Source organism: Anser brachyrhynchus, assembly GCF_964034855.1.
Source record: "Anser brachyrhynchus genome assembly, chromosome: 2".
In the NCBI taxonomy this organism is placed as follows: Eukaryota; Metazoa; Chordata; class Aves; order Anseriformes; family Anatidae; genus Anser; species Anser brachyrhynchus.
The window spans coordinates 124,194,393-124,206,989 of record NC_137695.1 but is presented as its reverse complement, the minus strand read 5'-3'; the positions used below and the strand labels follow the sequence as shown (position 1 = coordinate 124,206,989).

Below are 12,597 nucleotides of genomic sequence, written 5' to 3'. Positions count from 1 at the left end.
GGAGAAGGGGACAAAAAGAGACCGAGTGCTGGAGAGCGTGTTTACCCATTACATGAATGGAATAGCAGAGGATAAGGTGAATTGCAAAAGCGACCGCGGCTGGGCTGCTTTGCTTCTGCATCCCAATAGCCGCCGGGTCTGGATGGGCCCAAGGCTTGCAGCCCCTTCAGAGCTCTCCTCAGGACCAGAGGAAGTCCATGCTGGAAATGCACCTATAAACCGCAAAAGCAACCCGGTAATGATTTGATATCAACCCTACCCCCGCCAAACCTCACACCTCGAAAGAAAAACATCCTCACTATATAATGAGGCTGTAAGTACATTGTTTCCAGTCAATAAAAATTATCAGCAAAACTTAGAGTGTACTTAGCTTCGGAATATTTTCTGCTCTATTCTGATTACGTAAAGCCAAGAAGAAAATAACCAGTGCTTATTACAGTGATAAAAATATAGTCTTCTTGCTTTTTTCCTAGGTTCACTTTAAACCGAGGAAACAGGATACTCTTTTGCTTCCAATGATACAAGCAATCTCCAGAAACAGCACTGCACTAACCTAGTCCCGAGACCAGTTCCTTCTTTGGAAAGACTGTAATAGGAGTGACATGGAAAATTAAAAAAAATACTGTGAAATCTAAAGATGTTTTCATGTTGTCATTTCAGATATAACCTTTCCCTTCCCCAGATGATTTTTTTATAGTTGAAGTACTATACTGCCTAAACCTAGCCTCTCTAAATAATATTTAATATGAATGTGGTTAATTATATTGAGCTTCTTCATATACTGATTATCCTCGGTGCATTATCAGGGCACTCTGAAACGCTCTTCGGTGGCAAGAAAAGAGCCTTAATATAAGGAAAAAAAAAGGCTAGTCATCCTCGAGTAAGATTTTGTTTTGTAGAGTGCATGTCATGGTCCTTTGCAAGCCTGGAAGCAAAGTGAATCAAACGCCTCGGAAGAAGACCTACGTCGACAGAGGCTCCATGTATAGCAGGCGCTAATTATTAAAGCTCGTTCCCTGATTTAGGACTCTATTTTCCTTAGCGAGCCCATCACCCTGACACAACGCAGCTCAGGATGTTTGTTCAAAGCTTATGAAAATGTAACCCAACTCATTGCTAGAAGTTGTTGCTAATTAGTTGATAATAAACTTCTCCGGACAGGACACAAAAGTCTTTCAGAAGTGCAAGGTGTTCTTTGTTATGCCCTCACAAGGGGAATTAGCATATCAATCGAGCAGGGGAACAATAGAGCAGGGCGCTTTTTTTCCTCCTGTTTTTTTTTTTTTTTTTTTCTTTTTTCCTCACCCCTTTCTCCCCTTCCTAACATTTTAAGTGGATCTGGTGGGCATGAAAGCGAAAGGCCGAGGGCCGCCGTGCCCCCCTCCCGGGGATGCTCAGGGCTCCGGCTGAGGCCCCCGCGCTCATCGCACTTGGAGCCGGGCCCCGCTTCGGGAGCGAGCCCCCGGGCGTGCGGGGCTGCAGCGCTTTGCGAGGCCGGACCACCGGGCAACCCACCCCACCGGGCAGCCCACCCCTCCAGCCCAGCGCCTCTCCCAGCCCTCCTCTGCGGCGCTGACAAATGGGAAGAGTTGGGGGGTTCCCAGCCGCCGCCCTGCCTCCCCCTCCCCTCGCCGCCGATGAAAGAGTTTCGGCCTGAAAGCCCTTTGCAAATGGGTGTTTTACGACGCCTCCCCCCTTCCCCCCCCCCCCCCCCCCAAGGTAATCTTGCTGCCCGATATCCTTAATAAAGACTGTTGTTGTTGCCCCTTGGGTTGCAGGGGGGGGGTGGTCTCTGACAGCCTGGTCTTTCTTCCCTCACCTCCAGATTTCCAGACCTCCCTGCACAGGTGTGGACCTCGAGAGAGCAATGGGCCTGATAAAAATGCTCAGTCAGTTATAAATTCAAATAACTGAGGGGGAAGAAATCCCATTCTTAGCAATTTAACAGGAATTTGTCCTATTGATTGCAACCTCCTCCTGTTCCTCTCCCCCACCTTTCACTTTTTTTTTTTTTTTTTTATATAAATGCCTAGTAGATTCACAGGAAGACACACAAACTACACAAGGCACAACCAAATACCCAAACCTCCTAGCTGCTTGGTGACATGTGTAAGTGGAGGCCGTAGAGGAATGGAAATACATGCATAACGGGCCGGGGAAGGCAATTAAACAAAACTCCGCAGTTCTGAGGCCTCTGATCCATCTAGCTGTGTTCCTACCCAAAGGCTCTACAGCTGCAAAAGTTATTTATCCACATGGCTAGAGTGCAAATAAATGCATAGGTTAGATTGAGAAATGTGGTTTGGGCCCTACAGGTAAATCAGAGCATGTCTATGGAGTGGCATTTGCCCTCCTTGGTGGCTGCAGATGAACTCTTTGTTTGGAGTGTGGGGAAGGGGCCAGCCTGAGAGGAGATAAAAGCTAGGCTCGCCTAATCAGGGCAGAAATAAACCAAGAGATTTCAATCTTTTTTTTTTTCTTTTTTTTTTCTTTTTTTTTTTTTTTTGGAAAGGAACAGCACTCTCCAGTTGGCTCCCACTCAAGAGAGAGGATGCTTAAAAACAGTTATTTTTAGGAGCTGCAGTGATATGTCGTGTGCATTAAAGCATAGTGATGTACTAAGAAATAAAAGAAATCTCCCTCCCCCCCAAAAATATCTCTGGGGAAGCAGTTCCTCAGGAAAAATGTGTTGTGTAATTAAAAAAAGAAAGTATTTATTAAGAGAAAATGTTTGTTTTCTAAGGTTTATATAGAAAGTCTTGAGAGATGAGAAAACCTCAAAACCTAGGAGTTTTTATGAAATTCATTTAAGGGAAAAAATGTTAAGGATGGTTGTTTCCCCAAATGCAAAACATCAGGGAGGAATCTGAAAAGAGCTTTACTTTCTGTGCAAAATCTCCATTGTTGCTTGGCAAACAATGGGAGCTCTGGGCGACTGTAAGGCTGTGAGAATGAATAGGGAATCCGCAGGATGTGTGCGGGTCAGTGCTTGGGGTCTCTGTCCTAAAGCCCCTTTCTCAGCTTGCCACAATAAAGTAGCACAAGGTTTAGTCTTTCCTGGGTCACCGGCCATCTTCTATTATTCAACACTTCACAACAAAAAACACTTATTAATCAGCGCTGACCAGAGGCCCCTTTCGAAACAAGAGAAGGGGAGAAAGAGAGAGGGGGGAAGAGAGAGAGAAAAGAAGATTGAGAAACCCTGAACAGACCCTCCCAATACAAGAGCAACCATAGGCACTTTCTCAACTGGCCAAAGCGATTTTTTTTTTTTCTTTTTGCCACAACAAAGTTTCCAATCAGGTCACAGAGGACTGGACTTTCCCCCTACCCCCACCCCTGTTTTCCCTCTCACTCTCTTCCCTACTTGCTCTGAAGATGATGGAGACTTTGTTTTGCAAGTAAGGATGGCTTTAGGTCAAATTGCCAAGGTTGTCTGATTTTAGAGGTTCATCCTTGCTGTATTGGAAGATAAGGCTGTTTCTCATCTGGGCCTCAACTCTGGAGATGGCGTAGGAGAGAAGAGGTTTGCTTGTGGGGCGCTGCTCTTGTGCTTTATGAGCTGATGGATGAGGTGTCAGGGCAATAGTTGTGTGAGGACTCGTTTCAAAATGGTATGAGAGAGAGTCAAATGTGCCATTTATTGACTCTGCTGAGGGCAATCGTGGGCTTGTTGTTGTTGCTCCTGATTTTCTAGCACTATGTTTTGCAAAGGGCTAAACGGTGAGCTTTGGAGTGAGAAGGAACTGAGAGATTTACAGAAAAACTTTGTATTCCTCTGTGCAAAAAAGGATGCAAAGACAGTGGTGAAAAGGGATCTTAAAGGACCTCATAAGTGATAATTTAATTCTCAAGGGATAGTGGGGGGAATTCTTTTTTTTTCTTTGTTGCCTTCTAATAATTTTTCAGGATGTTTATTTATTCTTAAGTAAGCTGGAATTTCTATGTAATGAAATATGCATAGATTGTCACACAGCCCACATTATTATGTTCATGTCTCTTACCCCCAGGAAAATTATCTGAATAAGTTTGTACCAGATAAGTTTAGCTTGTTGGATAAATTTTCTTTTTTTTTTTTTTGAGTGGAGAACGTGACTGAAAAATCTAGGTATTTCAGACTCTGTTAAAAGTACAGGTGTAGATGTGCCTAAGAGAAAAAGGCAATTTGTAGTATTTTTTGTATTTAACAAATGCATAAAGACAGCAAATATTGAATCCCCTGTGGATTACCTGAGAAATTGAAATTATTCTCTCAAGAAAATTTTAGTCCACCAGAAAGGTAAAACTTGCTTTACTTATTTATTTATTTTTGCTGACTAAATTTTGTGTGTGTCTGCATGTCATGGGGGTGGGCTTTTTTTTTTGTTTGAAGTCGTTGTGCACATTTTAGCTAGGGTGTATCACTGGACAGTATGAACCTAAGGAAAAGCTGCTCCTTAAGCCCTATGAATATTGTACTTTGTAGCGTGTAAGCTGTGACCAGTGCACTACAGAACTCCTAACTAATGGGTTTTGTTAGGGGAAACAAGAATACAGTATTATTTGGGAAGCAGCCTCAGTGGTGCTTTACCACAATTTGCCTTGCAAACACAAGGCTGCAGTTCATGTTTTGTTCTCAGGAAATGTATTTTACTTAAGTGCTTACAGAAGAGTATTCTCTCTTTTCCCCTCAAATATTGTGTTACTCAGATTTTGCAGAGCTTGACGTTCCAGCAATGGAGTAATCAAGTGTTACCTAAATTATTTAAAGCTTGGGATTAAAGGCCTTAGTGCTGAGTGCTGACAAGCTTTCAAATGTAGCCTGGGAAAAGTTTTGTATCCTTTCCTGTGCGTGCACTTTGAAAATAATTTGGAAAAGTACAGTGAATTATTCTCAGAATGTATGCACAGAGAGAATGAATAATTCTTTTACAAGTTGCTCTGCAAAGGAACGAGTGACTATTAAAAGCAGAGTAGCAGTGTATACACAATAATATTGTGGCATCTGCAATGTTATTTTTTATCGGATCCATTCCTTTCACCAGAGCTTGCTTAAAGGAGCTCTTTTATTTTTTAACTTTGGTTTGGTCCACAACACAGAGCATGCATTAGCCAAGAAAACCGGCTATTTCAAATGTTAAGCTCCTTTATGTTTCGAGGCCTTACCCTTCATTTCTTGCTCTTCAGAACACCCAGTGGCTTCATTCTTCTGTGCACTGAAAATAAAAGGTGACAACATATGAGTACCTTAAAACATTTGATAAAATGTGTAGAAATGCATTTTAACCAGCTAAATTTTATTTCCACTTGTGTGTGGATTTGGTGAGCTATGTATATATTTAGTTATATGTGCTCTTTATAGATTTTTATTTTATTTATTTTTTAATCTTTTGGTGAATGGGTGGATTGTTAGCATTAAACAATTTTGGAGAATTCATTTATTCTTTTAGATAACATTCTGTTTCTTCTATCTTGCAATGTAAAAACAGATGCATGGCCATTATATTCTGAGTTTTTGTTGCATCACTACTAAGTAATTTGAGTGATATTCTTTAAAATTAAAGTAATTCATAGAAATTAGTATTTTTCTAATTTGTCAAAAAAGAAATAGAATTAATGGTTACATTTTGCAAAGGTATCACCACCAGTGGGTTGTTCTGTGCCATCAGAAGACATATTAGAAATGTTACTGTATAATGTATGCTTCTCTTTCCATTCTTACTAATGGCTGATTGTATGAATAACTCCCATTTAAATCAGTGAGACTATTCATGGACTGAGATACTGCTCTACATGACAAAGGAGAGGACAAAATTTGGCCCACAGAAGTGAATGGGACTATAGGAAGAATGAGATAGCACTTGGAGTGTGGAAGGGTGCACACATTTCTCTTTAATATAATGCTCCATCTTTGCACAGTGCTTTAAAAACAGTGACATTTCTGCACATAAGAGTTTGTAGCTTTAGCCCAGAGAGGAAAACTCAAGTCACTGGGGATAAGTCAGGCGTGTGAGGCTGGCAGTGATGGGAAGTGGAGAGTATCGATTACAGGCAGCAGTGTGGGTTAAGGTGGTGAAGACCAGGAGGGAGAAGACCCCGGTGCTTTGTTGATGGAAGATTTGTGCCAGGCTGAAGGGCTGGTATAAAGCTGAGGATGGGTTTAGGAGATAAAAGAAGCTCAGGTTTACTGCTGTGAAGTACTCAGAAAGCAGAAGATGTTCTTCCTGTGTGTTTACATATCATTTGTTGTTTTAAAATAGCTTCATATTTATTTGTATTGACATTTTAAGGTAGAAAGATTTCTAAAATATTGCCGTGTTTGTACAGTGCATCCTGGGTTAAAAATGACTTATTGTACTGTAACAGTTCTTGATATCTATGGGAATTCTGATGCTCTTGGCATAAATTATCTCTGATCCAGTGAAGGCTGCTTTACTCAAATATGAATTGTATTCACCCCACTTGTTAAAGGTTTTCAAGCCAACTGATTTCAGAGAAGGCTTGGTTACGATTCAAAATAGATAGAGCAAGGTTTTATGAAATGAATTCCTGAAAAATTGGCAGGAAAAAGAATACATACAGCATTTTAGCTTTGTACAGATGTACAAATATGCCTTATATACACCTGAGGCGTTACACCTTCACAGCTGTTTGCATATATGTGTCACTATGGACTGACAACAAAAAGACCTTGCATACACATATTGTGGTTTTTGCAAATTTGACTTGGACATGTAAAAGCGTGTTTTTTCTTTTAGTAAGTCAGGTCCTTGGTACTGAATATGAAGGTTATGTTCATTCATGAGAAAGTATGCTATATCTAAATACAGCGGGAAAGAATGTGTGAGTTTATCTCCTAAGAGAAATATTTGTCTACTCTAGAAATGGTAGTGTTACCGTGACTGAAGGTGTTTTTGTCAAAGATAGGTATAGACTAGGTAAAACTGTGATAGAGGTATATCATACTTTGTTGGGTGTAGATGCATATTCAATAAATGAGAGCATGGAACAGGCAGAGCACTGTGCAATACAGCAAAAACTGATGCACACAGACTGAGAGTACTTTCACTCTTATTCACACCACAAGTTTTCTGTCCAGTTCTGCCCAGCACTACTGGACCTTCATGGAGATTTTGTCAAGTGTTTTAATAAAGGCATTATCTCAGAGGCCTGCCAGAAACTGTCTCTTTAAGAGGAGGCTGAAGCCTGCCTACCTGCTGGAAGGCATCAGCTCCTTACAGACCCGTAGTTTGGGACCTGCAATCTCAGCAGCTGATGAGCTGGGGGACCTGCTGGGAGGCAAGGCAGGGGATAAAGGGCTGAATCTCTTGGTCAGCTTGAAAGCTGTTTTGATAAGTTTTAAAAATTATTATTTTTTTTAAGGTGGAATCTGAATGATGAAGCATTCACCAGAAATTAGTATTATCTATCTAAAGAATTCAAAACTAATGAGTAATTCTTTACAAGGCTTTGATTTTTTAAATTATTATTATTATTTCTTTTAAATTTATTTTTAATAATAAGATGCTTAGGGCTAATATGGCTGTTTTTGAACCTAGAGCCCTATTTTTTTCAGACTTTTCATCTGCAAAGGCTGGAAATTCACTTTAAAAACAAGATTTGAGCTTCTCTTGCAGATATCTTGATTGCAGCAGCTGGGGCTTTATGAAACACTGGCTCATGGAAGTGGGAGAGCTAGCAGTATTAAGAAGCGAAGGAAAGGGCCTAGAATTATTATGAAGCCTTATAGCTGAGAGAGATCAAATCAGTATTCAAAAGCCTTTAAAGAGCTCTATAATTCAGTGTGCGGGGTGTTGTTTGTGTAGGGGGCTGAGTTTGATCACAGATCCTCACTAAAAGACTGGAAATCTGAGGAGAGGATGCTGGTGAGAGTAAAGTTTGTGGCTGATGCAGCAGGAGTGAGGCTGTGCATTGTGAGGTTGATGGGTGAGCCCTGGGTAGGAGTGCAAGGATGGAGGCAGTAATTCCTCACACGGGCAGGAGCAGGGGGCTGAGAGGGAAGCTCTTGCTCATGCACCTGATGACTGGTTGCTTAAATGGATCAAAATTGATAATTTATACAGCCAAGATCAGCTTGCTGTAGGCAGGAGCTGCTCCAACGTGGCTGCAAAAGGCTGAACTCGATGGAAGATTGAAATTGCTCAACTAACACCATCTTTCATGACAAAACTGCATTGTAAATCTAGATGTCATGGTTTGGGGAAAAAAAGTACCGGTAGATGGCGTGCAAAAATATTCAGCACTGTTCATAGGTTTTATTGGAAAATGTAAGTTCTTATTACTGCAACTGGCTTTGGGTACGGAGACATTTAAGTAGCGAGTTTAATGAGGAGGTCCCTGGTAAGCAGGGACCTTGCGCATGCAAGGGGAAAAAAGGAGTGAAAGAAATTTAATCCATTCTTCATCTGTTTTCACAAACTGCATTTCAAGTGCTGCTGCTTCTTTTTTTAAACCAGCCAAAACATGCACACCTCAGCAAGGATCATTTCCTCCCTGGGCTTTACACTGCAGTCTCCTCTTTTGTAATGCTACCAAAAATACATTGTTAGAGTTTCACTCTGTCTTGAGAAGGAGGAAAACACCGAGAAAAAGAAAAGCTTGTTTATTTTTCCTTTATTCAAACTTACAAATAATAATAATCTGTAAGAAAAATCAATCATTAAATACCTCAGCTGAAAATATCAGTCCTCTGGAAAGATATGAGTTCATGAAACAGGGTCTAGTTGGTGTTCTTAATTTTAGTGGGTGTTACTATTGCATGTCAAACTGTTTAGTCTCGTGTAACCTTCCCGCAGAACTGGAAATACTCTATTTTTTCTTTTACTTTTATTTTTTTTTGGTGTGTGTGTATGAGGTATCGACAATAATTAATTTCTTTTATGATGGTGGATTTTTATAGCTGTCAGTTGACACTGCCCACCTGCAGAGCTAAAAGTAGTATTGTGTGACTTTGCTGTCAGCAACTCTTACTCTAACACAAAAAGGTGCTGAAATCATTTGTAATTATAGGCGGTCATGATGTGGTTGTGTGTACATGAAAATACTGTGTTTGATAGGTATCTTTGATCATATTAGTGACGTTCTGTCTCCTAATCAGTAGTTCTCCAAAAATGGTTTTGAGATTGCAGGTATTCCTCACCTGCTCCACAGAAAGATATTATATAGTGTTATTCAACTGAGTATGATATGGTGTTAGATGACCTACAAGAAAAACTGAAGTTTGCTAGTAGTTTGATATAGATTTTTTTTTAAAAATGAGAGTCACTGCATAAGCCTGCTACCAACCAACTTTGTTCAACCATTTACAGTGAGAAAATATCTTCAAAGGCCTACTCTTAAAAACATCTTACAAACACTGTCTTCCCTTTCTGTTCTTACCATAGTTCACTGAAACAGTGTGAAGGTATATCAGAATTTACAGAGGTGAGATTTCTGCACGAAGACATGATATAAGTGTGTCTATGAAAAAGACTGAGGGAGAAAGTACCAGCAAGAATATACTGTGTCGCTTGTAGGCTTTCTTGATTTAATACAAATTGCTGCTCATGGAGATTCAGACTAGAAAATACTAAACTCTAGATCATTGCTAGATTCTAGCTGGATGCATTGTAGAACTGGAAGTAGGAGTCTCAAAACACTGGAGTGCTTTACTTTTATAAGGGTGAGATAGGCAGAATTTTCTCCACCTGTAGGAAAATGGGAGGCATGGAGCTTTGTGGTTATAACAGGAGAAAATTAAGTGCATTAAGAAAAATATTTTGGAAGTTTTTGCTAATATTTATGACTTATGCTTTCCATTTGTCAGTTTTGCTTGTTATTTGCACAGCTATCTTTATATGTGGAAATCCTAAATATAAAATGAAATAAACTATGTTGGCTTTTTATTTTTTTCCAGTTAAGTTTATCTACTCTACGTCTTGCTTGCCTTTCTATTGTGTTCTGTCTTAATTAGAGTTCCTTTGCAGCAGTCTGCATAACTTGCTTGTTTGTTGTGACAGTACCACCGTTTAAATCCAAGCCAATAAAATCTTTTCTTCATGCCATTCTGTCTTGACTTCTCAATTTTTTATGGTGGTGTGGTAGTGATTCTCAGATTAGATTAAAGTTTGAAGATGAAGCAATCACAAAATTCACTTAATTAATTGATATTTTATTTCAGTACATTTAAATGGTCACATATATTTTATTTTCTTCACAACTGAGTATTCAGAATGTCTAGTGGCAAAGTAAGGTATGATGAGATGTAAATGGAAAATGTTGAATTCTACTCTCTTGTACACTTTTCCCACATTAAAAACAAAGCATATCTATCTATCTATCCTAGATGAATGGTTAAATTACAAGGTTTTATTCTTTTATTATTCACTTGCCCTTTTGGCATGGATTTTAATAGTAGTATATGATCTGAGGTTTCTGGTATAGAGAGTCAGTGTGGAACTTCTTTCTTAACCTGTAATTCTTGTTGGGATTTGTTATGGGTAAGGATTTAAATATTTCTGAAAAGTAAATGCCTTTTCTGTCAAAACATTAACTTTTTGTGAGACAAGATGATTTTAAAGATTTAATTTTATTCAAATTGAAATTTAGTTTTTGTTTGTTAGTTTGTTTGTTTTTAAAATCTGGAACACAGTTCTGTGAGTTGATGATTCCTGTCACTTACATGAATGAATAAACCGTGTTTTAGAAATTAGTACTTTGTAGAATAAACATTGCATTGGTTTTATGCTTTTCACAGGTCAGTATTTTATGATATGCACTAAGAATTATTTTTTTTTGTGTGTTCCACAGAGAGAGAATGTGATCTATTGCATGTTCATTAATGCCTTTACTGGGTGTCTTGAAACATGTGTGAGACACCAGGTAACAGTGATGATGGTACATCTGAAGGAAGATACGTAGTACTATTAAAGAGCATATAATTTAATGAAGTCTGATTAACTGCAATTTGAAACAAAGTGTTCTTTAGTAATATTCAGCCTTGTAAATGCCCTCCAAATTTTATGGGCCTTTTAAAGGCAGCCCGTCAGATGTTCATGCCAAACAATAGTTAGCCAAATACGTTTAGATTTCCAAGTAAACAGATCTAAGTATATGCTTTTTAACCCACTCTGCTGTTACAAGCAGGCTGGGGACTGCTGCTCAGGACAGCAGTCTGATTCCCCAGAAACCAATTCAGAGAAGCAGCCAAGCCAACAACAACAGAAAATGCAAGATTAGAAAATTAATTCTCTACTGTGATTTAAAATAGTTTGTAAGTACAATATCAGTTCATTCGTCTCTGCAAGGATACCCAGCTTAATTTTATCAATTCAGAGACCTACTCAGCTCTAAAATACTAGTTTCAGAGTTCATGTCCCTGTTGTGCTTCCTCCGTCCTTTGGGTTGACAGCCTGACTTTGGACAAAAGTATGAAAATGAGAGGGTGGATGGCCGTTTTTTAACAATTTCTGTAAATAGTTGGGATGAGTTTTAAATTTTGTTCTCAGATTACTCAGGCTCCAAACCAGTTCATTGTGAAACGCCCTGAACATCAATATTACGTTTAAAAGTCACCACTCTGAAAATCTCTAATAATTTAAGAAAAATGTGGGCCTTTGCCTGTATTCTTGCTATAAGTCCTACCATTACTCCCTTTGCTGAAAAGTAGGGTATCAATTCTTTGGTACCCTTCTCTATGTTAACATCCTTGACCATATCCTATTTCTAATTCATTTTTTTTCCTCTGTTCTAGCATTACTATCTGAAATATCACTCTACCACATTGAGTTTACCTACATAAATTATTTCTTTCAAATTATTCTGACTTCCCACACTTTCACTTCTCTAATTTTCTAGAATCTTACAACTACAAAAGTTAATTAACCAATAGTCAGATGATGGTTTGACAAGGGTAAACAAGTATTGCCTCTGGTTTATCCTACTGGAGAATGAGAGAGGGAGGTTAGAAGAACGAGCTGTTGGAAAAGAATTTGGTGCAGAGGTTCACATCGGAGGAGAGATTTTTTTCCCCCCTCCTTTACACATGTATATAGTCTGGCAAGAGGAAAGCTTGGTAGGAAGAGGGGTTGCATGGTCTACACCTTCAATAATGCGAAGAAATAGAGCATGCTGCAAGCCATGCTTTCCCCAGACTTTGGTATCTGGTGTACCAAGGGTGCCAGGGAAGGTCAGGCTTCAGTACAGGAGCATAACCCTATGTGACTTACCACAGAGGAACTTGGCTACCTGAAGGGTTTCATCTTTGACCTCAACTGTGGTATATATTTATATATACATACACGGACACTACTGGGAGGGCTGAGAGGAGCTCTGTAAAGGGAAGCCCAAGCCTAGTTTTAGAGAGAGAAAAGAGCTTGCTGCTGGCATTGTGTGCATGAGGTCAGCCAAGCCCAGAGGAGCATCCCACCAGCAGTGGTGCGCTGGATGACTCTCTCATGTTTTATAGGGTTTAAGAGCTCCTGATAAGATGACTTGCATAGCAGTTGTGTTTTGAGTGTTTAAAACTGGAGAGCTAGCTCTCAAAGTTACTGTCTATACTCCAGTTGCCCTACTAGGGGACATTTAACTGGAATTAGCATTGGCCAGCCAGGTGTTTGC

The 12,597-nt window shown here is 39.5% G+C and overlaps 1 long non-coding RNA gene across 1 annotated transcript in view; it reads left to right on the top strand.

Moving 5' to 3' along the window:
- Positions 1-3,340: 3,340 nt before the first annotated feature.
- Positions 3,341-12,597, top strand: part of LOC308190753 — a 46,535-nt gene continuing 37,278 nt past the window's right edge. The window contains exon 1 of the long non-coding RNA XR_013947475.1: positions 3,341-3,401. This is a non-coding gene — a long non-coding RNA (uncharacterized lncRNA). The remainder of the gene's footprint in view (positions 3,402-12,597) is intronic.